Here is a 13018-nt window from a genome sequence, read left to right on the forward strand (position 1 = left end):
TATGTCATGGGTGACTTTAATTTTAGCGGAATAAACTGGTTGAACAAAACAGGGAATAGTGAAGCAGAAGATTTTCTAGAATTAATTGACGATTGCTTTCTTACGCAACACATTAAGGAACCAACACGGGAAAATAATATTTTAGATTTAGTGTTAACTAACAGGGAAACGCAAATTAATGACATCGAAATAGGGAGTGAGCTAGGGAGCAGTGATCACAAAGAAATCAGATTTAGCATAGAATGGAATAGACCAGTAGGAGAAAATTCTGTTAAAGTGCCAGATTTTCGAAAAGCTGATTTTAATAGCCTAAGAAATTTTTTGGGTCAAATTGATTGGAAAGGCTTGGGTATGGGGTGTGGGCCGGTCTTGGAGCGAGACATGAACCCAGCGATAGGTGACTTAAATGGGGATTTCGATGTGGATTCAATATATAACTTATTTAAGAATATTCTAAACAAAGCACAGGAACGTAGTATACCATACAAATTGAATAGATCGTATACTAATGACCCAAAGTGGATAACAAAGAATTTGAAGAACCTTATAGGTAAAAAGAGAGCTTGGTACAAAAGGATTAAAAATGGGGAGGTCACTTTAGAACAGGAATTCGTACAACTGGTTAGAAATGTTAAAAAAGAGATAAGGAAAGCAAAAAGAAACTATGAAGTTCGCATAGCAGGGCAAGCAAAGACAAATCCTAAAGGGTTTTTTCAGTTATATCGTACTAAGACTAGGGAAAGGATAGGTCCATTAAAAACTGAGACAGGTCAAATAACAGATAGTGATGAAGAGATGAGTAGTATTTTTAATAAATATTTTGTATCTGTATTTACTAAAGAGGAACTTAACAATATGCCTTCAGCCGAACAAGTCTATGTGGGTGGGGACGAGGACAGGTTGACGAGTTTAGCAGTTACCAGGGAGGATGTTCTTAAACAAATAGTAAAACTCAAACCAAACAAATCCCCAGGGCCGGATGAAGTGTTTGCTAGGGTGCTTAAAGAATGCAAAGAGGAGCTTTGTGACCCACTGTCAACCATATTTAATAAATCAATAGAGTCAGGCAGAGTGCCAGAGTTTTGGAAAGTTGCTAATGTGATACCAGTTTTTAAGAAAGGAGATAGATCACTTGCGTCTAACTATCGACCAATTAGCCTAACGTCTATTGTGGGAAAGTTACTCGAATCTATAATAGCAAATAAAATTCGTCTTCATCTTGAAAAACATAAATTAATAATTGAGTCGCAACATGGTTTTATAAATGGCCGTTCATGTTTAACAAATTTGTTATCTTTTTATTCTAGCATTGTTGAGGCAGTTGATAGTGGTAAGGATTGCGATGTTGTATACCTTGACTTTAGCAAAGCTTTTGATACAGTGCCACATGAAAGACTGATTAAAAAAATAGAGTCTCATGGTATTGGGGGTGCTATATTAAGCTGGATTAGGGCATGGCTATACCAAAGGAAACAGAGAGTTAGTATAAATGGAATCAAGTCAGAGTGGGAAAATGTTGTAAGTGGAGTGCCTCAAGGCTCTGTCCTGGGACCTCTGTTGTTTATAATATATATAAATGATTTAGATTCAGGTTTGAGTAGCAACATTTGCAAATTTGCCGATGATACGAAAATCGGTAGGGAAATTAATTCGGAGGAGGACTCACTATCACTTCAAGTTGATCTAGATAGGGTTTTGAAATGGTCAAAGGATTGGCAGATGCAGTTTAATGCTGATAAATGTAAAGTTCTGAGGTTAGGTAATGATGATAGAGTTACAAGATACGAGCTAGATGGTGTTGTGATTGCGAAGTCGGATTGCGAAAGGGATCTGGGAGTTATGATTAGTAAGAATTTAAAACAAAAGGATCAATGCATAAATGTTCGTAATAAGGCAAATCGGACACTTGGATTTATTAAACGCAGCGTTAGTAACAAGACACCTGGTGTGGTTCTCAAGCTATATCTTGCTCTAGTTAGGCCCCATTTAGATTATGCAGTTCAGTTTTGGTCGCCATATTATAGAATGGATATAAATTCACTTGAACGTGTCCAGCGTAGGATGACTAAGTTAATTCCCCAAATTAGAAATCTTTCATATGAAGAAAGATTAACAAAGCTTAAGTTGCATTCACTGGAAAGGCGAAGAGTTAGGGGTGACATGATAGAGGTTTACAAGTGGATGAATGGACATAACCGGGGGGATATTAATAGGGTATTAAAAGTATCAACACAGGACAGAACACGAAACAATGGATATAAATTGGATAAGTTTAGATTTAGGAAAGACTTGGGTAAATACTGGTTCAGTAACAGGGTTGTTGATTTGTGGAACCAATTGCCGCGTAACATTGTGGAGGTGGGGTCCCTCGATTGTTTCAAGCACGGGTTGGACAAGTATATGAGTGGGATTGGGTGGTTATAGAATAGGAGCTGCCTCGTATGGGCCAATAGGCCTTCTGCAGTTACCTTTGTTCTTATGTTCTTATGTACAACTAAAGTTTGCTTAGGTACTTCCTTTACTCGCTGAGGGGCCTGCGCTTCCTTGCTCTTCGTTTCTTTCCCTTTTGCGCTATCCGCAGTCTCACCACAGCACTCGTCCTCCAAAACGTCAAATGAATTAGAAGTTGCTATGGCGTTTGAAGGCGGCTTTATAAAAGTCTTCTTAAGGCCCATGTCTTTCACAACTCTCCAAGACGAGGTCCCTTTACTACTGGTCTCCTCCTTCGTTACTTCTCGTTGTTCTCTCAGCTGACGCACCTTCTCCCGCAGAGAGTCCAGCTCTGCCCTCAGGGCTCCCACTAGAGTCACCAGGTCCTTCACTACAACTTCCATATTGCTATGATAATATAACAACACTAATAGGTATATAACAACATATAATATAACAACACTAATAGGTAATACTAATAGGGTATTAAAAGTATCAACACAAGACAGAACACGAAACAATGGGTATAAATTGGATAAGTTTAGATTTAGGAAACACTTGGGTAAATACTGGTTCAGTAACAGGGTTGTTGATTTGTGGAACCAACTGCCGCGTAACATTGTGGAGGTGGGGTCCCTCGATTGTTTCAAGCATGGGTTGGACAAATATATGAGTGGGATTGGGTGGTTATAAATAGGAGCTGCCTTGTATGGGCCAATAGGCCTTCTGCCGTTGCCCTTGTTCTTATGTTCCTCCCGTAGAGAGTCCAACTCTGTCCACAGAGCCCCAACCAGACTCATCAGTTCCTTCACCACAACTTCCATGTTGTTATGATAATATAACTACACTCAGGAGCTCCGGCTAACACACCCTCTCACTGCGAATGTCTGACTTACAAGAACATAAGAACAAAGGCAACTGCAGAAGGCCTATTGGCCCATACGAGGCAGCTCCTATTTATAACCACCCAATCCCACTCATATACATGTCCAACCCATGCTTGAAACAATCGAGGGACCCCACCTGCACAATGTTACGCGGCAATTGGTCCCACAAATCAACAACCCTGTTACTGAACCAGTATTTACCCAAGTCTTTCCTAAATCTGAACTTATCCATTTTATACCCATTGTTTCGTGTTCTGTCTTGTGTTGATACTTTTAATACCCTATTAATATCCCCTTTGTTATGTCCATTCACCAACTTGTAAACCTCTATCATGTCACCCCTAACTCTTCGCCTTTCCAGTGAATGCAACTTAAGCTTTGTTAATCTTTCTTCATATGAAAGATTTCTAATTTGGGGAATTAACTTAGTCATCCTATGCTGGACATGTTCAAGTGAATTTATATCCATTCTATAATATGGCGACCAAAACTGAACTGCATAATCTAAATGGGGCCTAACTAGAGCAAGATATAGCTTGAGAACCACACCAGGTGTCTTGTTACTAACGCTGCGATTAATAAATTCAAGTGTCCGATTTGCCTTATTACGAACATTTATGCATTGATCCTTTTGTTTTAAATTCTTGCTAATCATAACTCCCAGATCCCTTTCGCAATTCGACTTCGCAATCTCAACACCATCTAGCTCGTATCTTGTAACCCTATCATCATTACCTAACCTCAGATCTTTACATTTATCAGCATTAAACTGCATCTGCCAATCCTTTGACCATTTCAAAACCCTATCTAGATCAACTTGAAGTGATAGTGAGTCCTCCTCCAAATTAATTTCCCTACCGATTTTCGTATCATCGGCAAATTTGCAAATGTTGCTACTCAAACCTGAATCTAAATCATTTATATATATATTATAAACAACAGAGGTCCCAGGACAGAGCCCTGAGGCACCCCACTTACAACATTTTCCCACTCTGACTTGACTCCATTTATACTAACTCTCTGTTTCCTTTGGTATAGCCATACCCTAATCCAGCTTAATATAGCACCCCCAATACCATGAGACTCTAACTTTTTAATCAGTCTTTCATGTGGCACTGTATCAAAAGCTTTGCTTAAGTCAAGGTACACAACATCGCAATCCTTACCACTATCAACTGCCTCAACAATGCTAGAATAAAAAGATAACAAATTTGTTAAACATGAACGGCCATTTATAAAACCATGTTGCGACTCAATTATTAATTTATGTTTTTCAAGATGAAGACGAATTTTTATTTGCTATTATAGATTCGAGTAATTTTCCCACAATAGACGATAGGCTAATTGGTCGATAGGTAGACGCATGTGATCTATCTCCTTTCTTAAAAACTGGTATCACATTAGCAACTTTCCAAAACTCTAGCACTCTGCCTGACTATTGATTTATTAAATATGGTTGACAGTGGGTCACAAAGCTCCTCTTTGCATTCTTTAAGCACCCTAGCAAACACTTCATCCGGCCCTGGGGATTTGTTTGGTTTGAGTTTTACTATTTGTTTAAGAACATCCTCCCTGGTAACTGCTAAACTCGTCAACCTGTCCTCGTCCCAACCCACATAGACTTGTTCGGCTGAAGGCATATTGTTAAGTTCCTCTTTAGTAAATACAGATACAAAATATTTATTAAAAATACTACTCATCTCCTTGTCATTATCCGTTATTTGACCTGTCTCAGATTTTAATGGACCTATCCTTTCCCTAGTCTTAGTTCGATATAACTGAAAAAAACCTTTAGGATTTGACTTTGCTTGCTCTGCTATGCGAACTTCATAGTTTCTTTTTGCTTTCCTAATCTCTTTTTTAACATTTCTAACCAGTTGTACGAATTCCTGTTCTAACCTGACTTCCCCATTCTTAATCCTTTTGTACCAAGCTCTCTTTTTACCTATAAGGTTCTTTAAATTATTTGTTATCTACTTTGGGTCATTAGTATTCGACCTATTCAATTTGTATGGTATACTACGTTCCTGTGCTTTGTTTAGAATATTCTTAAATAAGTTATATATTGAATTCACATCGAAATCCCCATTTACGTCACCTATCGCTGGGTTCATGTCTCGCTCCAAGACCGGCCCCCACCCCATACCCAAGACTTTCCAATCAATTTGACCCAAAGAATTTCTTAGGCTATTAAAATCAGCTTTTCGAAAATCTGGCACTTTAACAGAATTTTCTCCTACAGGTCTATTCCATTCTATGCTAAATCTGATTTCTTTGTGATCACTGTTCCCTAGCTCACTCCGTATTTCGATGTCATTAATTTGTGTTTCCCTGTTAGTTAACACTAAATCTAAAATATTATTTTCCCGTGTTGGTTCCTTTATGTGTTGCGTAAGAAAGCAATCGTCAATTAATTCTTACATTACATTAACATAACATTAATGTTATGGACTATCATTTAAGACTAGCCAGAAGTCTGTGATTACTCTGTAGAGGGAGCTACAGAATTTTTCCTGTTTCTGGGAAATTGGATAAGAGTTGAGAGTGACGTGGTGTGAGTAGGTACTTGACTCTCAAACCGTTAGGTGGGGGGGGGGGGGGGGGAAAGGACAGATGGGTGAACGTCTCGCCCCCCCCCCCCCTACCATGTGCGACATCGCACCAGTCCTAGGCCTCCCCCTCCTTGTGACGTCACAGGACGCCTCAGGGTGAAGCCGAATGTGATGGGGGTGGCAGCCTGCCACCCCCACCCCTGTTAATTGCTGTGTCATCCTGATTACTCATCGTGCATGGCATTCCTGCCATCCTGGGTTGAGTCAAGGCCCAATTTGCGTGAAATTGGGGCCGATGAGTACGGTAGGAACAGTAACAAACTAAGAGATAGTTACAGTGTTCACCCATGAGGCAGCTGGCAGGCCTCATGGTGTATAAGATTGATCCCTCACATTGGGTCTGAGTATCCTGTCTAGTGTTAATGGACAATGGACAATTGGTGGAATATGGGCAGTGTAATTGTGGTGATATTACAGGCCCCTGTTGGACTTTGAATTCCACCTTGTTGGGTCCGCCATGTGTTGACGCCGCCGGCCATTGTCACTCCAGTGTATGAGCGAGGCATGCTCTGTTTTGATGGGGGTGTTTGATGGTTCTCTCATCCCCATTCTGTATGCCTGTGGATGCCAGCCAGCCAGCCAGAGGCAAGCCCCATGTGCGCGCCACCCATGCGCCGGCCACCTTGGCCTGCCGCCCGAGGGGGCCACCCTCCAGGCCATCCGCGCGCCAGGCCACCCAGGCCACCCCAGCGCCGCCCGCCCCAGGCCGTGCCACCCCAGTGCGCCAGCTCAGCTCGGGTGGGGTCTGTGACGTCCCGCGCTACCCGTGGCCACCCCCCCTTAGGGCCACGTGGTGGCCACATGCCTTGGCCATCCCCTTTGGCCACTTTCCCTGGAAATTCTAGGGTCACGCCTAGTCGACGCACGAGGAGCGAGCTAGGTGTTCTACAGCCAGAAAGGTAATAACGGGATGATGTTATTAATGTCCCGTCAACACCATTATTATGGTGTTGACGGGACCTCATCGTGGAGAGTCGTGAAGGACAGGGGTCTTAAGAAGACCTTGACAAGGCCGCCTACAGACGCCCTAAGGACAGCAAATTCATTTGCCGTGTTGGAGGACGAGTGCTGTGGTGCGCCTGCAGCGAGGAAATCAGCGAGGAGCGGCGGAGCGCCGGCCCCTCAGGCTGCTAAGAAAGTTAAGGAGGTACTGAAGCGAATTTTGGTTGTGGGAGATTCCCAGGTGAGGTATTTAGACAGAACGTTTTGTGCCAGAGATAGTGGGAACAGATTAAGGGTTTGCTATCCGGGAACTGGAATTGGTGATATTGTTGGAAACATGAATGATATTATGACGGGAAATGGGAACAAACCCATTATTTGTATTAGTGCAGGGGGTAATGATGTTAGGCGAGTTAGGAGTTAGGAACTAATACAGAGATTCAGGACAGCCATTGAATTAGTTAGGAGCAAGGGAGGAATCCCGATCATATGTGACATTCTTCCAAGAAAGGGAGTGGGAAATGAATGGATGTCGAGGGCACTTGGTGTCAATTGCCGGCTGGAACTGTGAACAATTCTATGGAAGAAATGAAATGTATGCTCGTGATGGGGTGCATCTATCGAGGGCTGGGGTTGTTGCTGTTGCGAACTCGTTGGAACCAGTGGTTAGAGGTGTTTGTTTGGGTTTAAACTGTTAGTAGATAGTGGTATGGGAATTGATTTGGAGGAAGAAGGTAATAAAAGTATGTGTTCGTGGGAGAAAAGAATTGGCAAAATGATCAGGGAAAGAAAAGGGCCTCAAAATAACAATTCACTTAGGATATATTACACGAACAGTAGAAGTCTAAGAAATAAAATTAACGAATTAAATGCTCTTGTATGCACAGAAAAAATAGATATTATTGCACTTACCGAAACGTGGATGAATGTAGAAAATAGAGAACTATTAGCTGAATATCAGATAAATGGATTTAAACTATTTCACACAGATAGATATATTAGACGAGGAGGGGAAGTAGCCATATATGTTAGGGAAAATTTGATATGTAGTCTCAAAGAGGGAATCAAAACACAGAAACTATTTGGCTAGAATTAAACAAAAAAGCAAATAATATTATAATAGGAGTTATATTATTGCAATAATGGAAGGATTAGTGAAGGATTTGGTGAGTCTGGTTGGAGCTCTGAGAGCAGAGATGGATTCCCTGCGGGAGGAGGTACGACTGCTGAGACTTCGGGAGGAAACGAAGGAGGAGGCCAGTGTTGACTGGACCTCATTAAGAAGGACTGACGGGACCAGTATTAAGAAGACCTCGTCTTGGCAAGTTGTGAAAGACAGGGGTCTTAAGAAGACCTTGGCAAAACCGACAACTAATAGCCTACACCTAAGGACTTTTAACGCATTTGATGTATTAGAGGACGAGTGCTGTGGTGAACCTGTTGTTCAGCGAGGAGGCAAAGACAAAGTAACGAGGAGCATTGAAGCGCAGGTCCCTCAAACTGCTCGAAAGAAAAAGGGAGAATCGAAGCGAATTTTGGTTGTGGGAGATTCCCAGGTGAGGTATTTAGACAGAACGTTTTGTGCCAGAGATAGGGTGAACAGATTAAGGGTTTGCTATCCGGGAGCTGGAATTGGTGATATTGTTGGAAACATGAATGATATTATGACGGGAAATGGGAACAAACCCATTATTTGTATTAGTGCAGGGGGTAATGATGTTGGGCGAGTTAGGAGTGAGGGACTAATACAGAGATTTAGGACAGCCATTGAATTAGTTAAGAGCAAGGGAGGAATCCCGATCATATGTGGCATTCTTCCAAGAAAGGGAGTGGGAAATGAATGGATGTCGAGGGCACTTGGTGTCAATTGCCGGCTGGAAAGATATTGCAAATCAAATGCAATTTCTTTCATAGACAACTGGGAACACTTCTATGGAAGAAATGAAATGTATGCTCGTGATGGGGTGCATCTTTCGAGAGCTGGGGTTGTTGCTGTTGCGAACTCGTTGGAAGAAGTGGTTAGAGGTGTTTGTTTGGGTTTAAATTGTTAGTAGATAGAGGTATGGGAATTGATTTGGAGGAAGGAGGTAATAAAAGTATGTGTTTGTGGGAGAAAGGAATTGGCAAAATGATCAGGGAAAGAAAAGGGCCTCAAAATAACAATTCACTTAGGGTATATTACACTAACAGTAGAAGTCTAAGAAATAAAATTAACGAATTAAATGCTCTTGTATGCACAGAAAAAATAGATATTATTGCACTTACCGAAACGTGGATGAATGTAGAAAATAGAGAACTATTAGCTGAATATCAGATAAATGGATTTAAACTATTTCACACAGATAGATATATTAGACGAGGAGGGGGAGTAGTTATATATGTTAGGGAAAATTTGATATGTAGTCTCAAAGAGGGAATCAAAACACAGAAACTATTTGGCTAGAATTAAACGAAAAATCAAATAATATTATAATAGGAGTTATATTATTGCAATAATGGAAGGATTAGTGAAGGATTTGGTGAGTCTGGTTGGAGCTCTGAGAGCAGAGATGGATTCCCTGCGGGAGGAGGTACGACTGCTGAAACTTCGGGAGGAAACGAAGGAGGAGGCCAGTGTTGACTGGACCTCATTAAGAAGGACTGACGGGACCAGTATTAAGAAGACCTCGTCTTGGCAAGTTGTGAAAGACAGGGGTCTTAAGAAGACCTTGGCAAAACCGACAACTAATAGCCTACACCTAAGGACTTTTAACGCATTTGACGTATTAGAGGACGAGTGCTGTGGTGAACCTGTTGTTTAGCGATGAGGCAAAGACAAAGTAACGAGGAGCATTGAAGCGCAGGTCCCTCAAACTGCTCGAAAGAAAAAGGGAGAATCGAAGCGAATTTTGGTTGTGGGAGATTCCCAGGTGAGGTATTTAGACAGAACGTTTTGTGCCAGAGATAGGGTGAACAGATTAAGATTAACAGCAGTACACAGTTACAGTCACTCCTTCAGTTACTCTTTTAGTACAGTGTAACCATGTCTCCCCAGGATATGACTTTCCTAACCATCCTTCTTGAATTATTAACGTCAGAAGGACACAGTGATCTAGTAGCAAGAGGAAGGAAAATTGCTGAAGACGATCCAACCCTAAACGAAGCACTGTGGCAACTTGTAGGCAACGGAAAGGCAAACGAACGAAGAAGAACCGAAGAAACGTCCAAAGAAACCAAACTAGAAGCCAACCAGAACTCAAGAGCAGCACCCAGACCAATGCCAAGGACCATATTCAAAACCAAAAAACCAGTGGATGGTCCCACTTATGCTAACATTGCCGCACTGGAAAAGAATAATCCAGGATCAGATCTTAGAGCCAAGCCCGACATTAGAGGTAGATATAACATATCCACAGCTAATCCGGATATTAATCACAAACCTCAGGAACACAGAACACCTAGTGGAACTGAAACCAGAAGAAAAAATCACCAAAATGATAGTTCAAAATTTCCTGGTCGAAGTCCATGCAAACAGACTCCTAAAATGCCCAAATGTCACAACGGCGGAAAGATGCAAGCACAACAATATAGGAACAAGACAGGTTCTTGTAACAATAAAAGGACCTCGCATCAACACTCTGAGTGTTGGGATCTACGGTCAATTCAGGCTGAGACTGTACAACCCAGAAACCATGCGCTGTTACAGATGTCAGCGCTTCGGCCACCACAAAGATGGCTGCAGAGGCCCGGAACGATGTGGTGTATGTAGCGAGCTCCACAATACCGACATATGCAAGAATCTGCATAAAGAAGGCAAACAAACGAAAGCAAAATGCCCGAACTGCGGGGATACACATCACGCCTGGAACAAACGATGTCCAGAAAGGGTAAAAAGAATACTAGCTTTCGGATCAACCCAGCAACCCAAAGTAACAACTTCTAGACCCCAATCGACCAGACCCTCGGTAAAAAGCCAGTGGTACACCCCTCGGCAAGTCCGAATAAATGAAGATCAGCAACAGTCTGACGCACCAAATCCTTCTAGTCTGAGCAAGGACAGGGCCTTCAACAACTGGAGGAAACAAAGAAGAACTACTCCACTAAGAAACAGCAACAGAATAGATCAAGGCAGCAAAACGAACATACCTGCCGTTGCCTCCAAGACCTCCCAAGCAGAAATGATGATCCCTACATCATCAAATGCCCCAGTAGCTGGAAGCAGCAAAGACACCTCAACCCAACCAAGAGTCTCCTCACCCACCAAGAAGAAAGTCTCCACTCCAGCCAAGAAGACGCAAACCGTCGGGAAAACCAGTACTGTAAAAACCATGGACTCAATGATTCCACTATTGCGGAAAATGGACAATCTCAAAATTATACAATGGAATATTCAAGGATTCAAAAGCAAAGCACAAACACTCAGAGCAGTGCTTCTCAAGGATAGCATTATATTGTTCTACTTCAAGAAACACTCACCAGGACTGGCAGATATATCAATATCCCAGGATATCAAAGATTCCACTACCCTATCTCACAAGGCGGAACCAGAGGCATTTCAATTCTAGTAAGAAATAATATCAATGCCACGGCAATCACAGACCTGCCCAACTGTGGCGAGAACGTCGAAATTATGGGAGTTAAGCTCACTATGACGAACTCAACGCTGTCCATCTTCAATGTATACAAGAGCCAGAGAGCCAACATGACATGGATCTCTCAACAATCTTTGAAATAGCAATCACTACACCTACTATCATCTCTGGCGACTTCAACGCTCATAGTGAACTACTACTTGATTCACCAAGAACCGACGCCAACGGAAGACATATTGAACATCTTTTGGATGAAGTACCAGAAATCAGTCTGCTTAATTCGACGGAACCAACCCACACTGGTGGGGGAAAGCTGGATCTCACGTTTGTTTCCACCAGTATTTATGAGTTGTGTCATTGGCCAGTTGATCATGTTCTGACCAGTGGCCACTTTGCTACAAGAACAGTTATTAATATAGCACTATCTCCTAGACCTCCAGCTCCCGAGCCCGGATGGGACTTTATCAAGGCAGATTGGACGAAGTTTCAGGAAGCTCTCGAAACTTGGCACCAAAACTACACTCCTCCTGACAACACCGAAGAAATGGAAAAAGATTTAGTAAATGCAATACATAGAGCAGAAAATCACGCCATCCCCAAGAGGAAAACAATTACCCAACAACTTAAGGACCATTGGTATTACTGTGATAGGATCAAAGAGCTACATAACAGACTAAATCGTGCACGAAAGAATTTCAAAAGAGATAGAACCGAGGCTAATCTAGGACTTCTTAGAGCTGTCCGAGATCATGTGCACGAAGAAACAGCAAAAATCACAGAAGAAAAATGGCTCGAGTGGTGTGCCAAGCTAAATCAGCATACATCTTTGGGCGACATCTGGAGGCAGATCAACAAGGCCAAAGGAAAATCGCCTCCTGCTTCGCCGCACCATGTTCATCCAGAGCAAGAAGCAGAAAGGCTAGGAAATCTATTTGCTTCAAGAGTCAGTTCCACTCAACTTCCTCAAGCAACTCTGACTCACCAACAAAGACTTCATGCAGCAAGATGGAAAAAAATAGATGATGCTTTAGCCGTACCTGACGAACTAGACCAACCTTTCAATCTGAAATAACTCAAAAATGCTACAAAGATAACTAAAAATGCAGCTCCAGGTGAGGACAAAATCACTTACAACATGCAAGCCAAGCTAGGAGAAAAGGGTGAAGAAGCCTTCTTGAATCTCATCAACAGAGTATGGGGTGACAAAAACCCGACCACTCTCTTAGAACAGTGCAATTATAGTTCCCATTTTAAAACCTAAAGACCCAGCTACACTGTCCGGCCTAGTGGATAAGGAAATCAAAGGACACGCTTGCCTTTGCCAAAGGAAGCCTGCTTAACCGAGAAGCTAAAGTCAAATTCCAAGGAAAAACATCGACCTCAAAGAGGCTGGAAAATGGAACTCCGCAGGGAGGAATACTAAGCCCCTTCCTCTTCAACTGTCTCATGGAACAATTCATGAAGCTCAAGCTACCAAAAGCCAAACTTCTTAACTATGCAGACGACTTTGTGTTCATCATCAATGGCAAAGGTGCAAGAAACCATGCACAAAAATGCCAAGAGCAGTAGGGAAGCA

The sequence above is a fragment of the Procambarus clarkii genome, chromosome 3 (genome assembly GCF_040958095.1).
Source record: "Procambarus clarkii isolate CNS0578487 chromosome 3, FALCON_Pclarkii_2.0, whole genome shotgun sequence".
Lineage (NCBI taxonomy): Eukaryota > Metazoa > Arthropoda > Malacostraca > Decapoda > Cambaridae > Procambarus > Procambarus clarkii.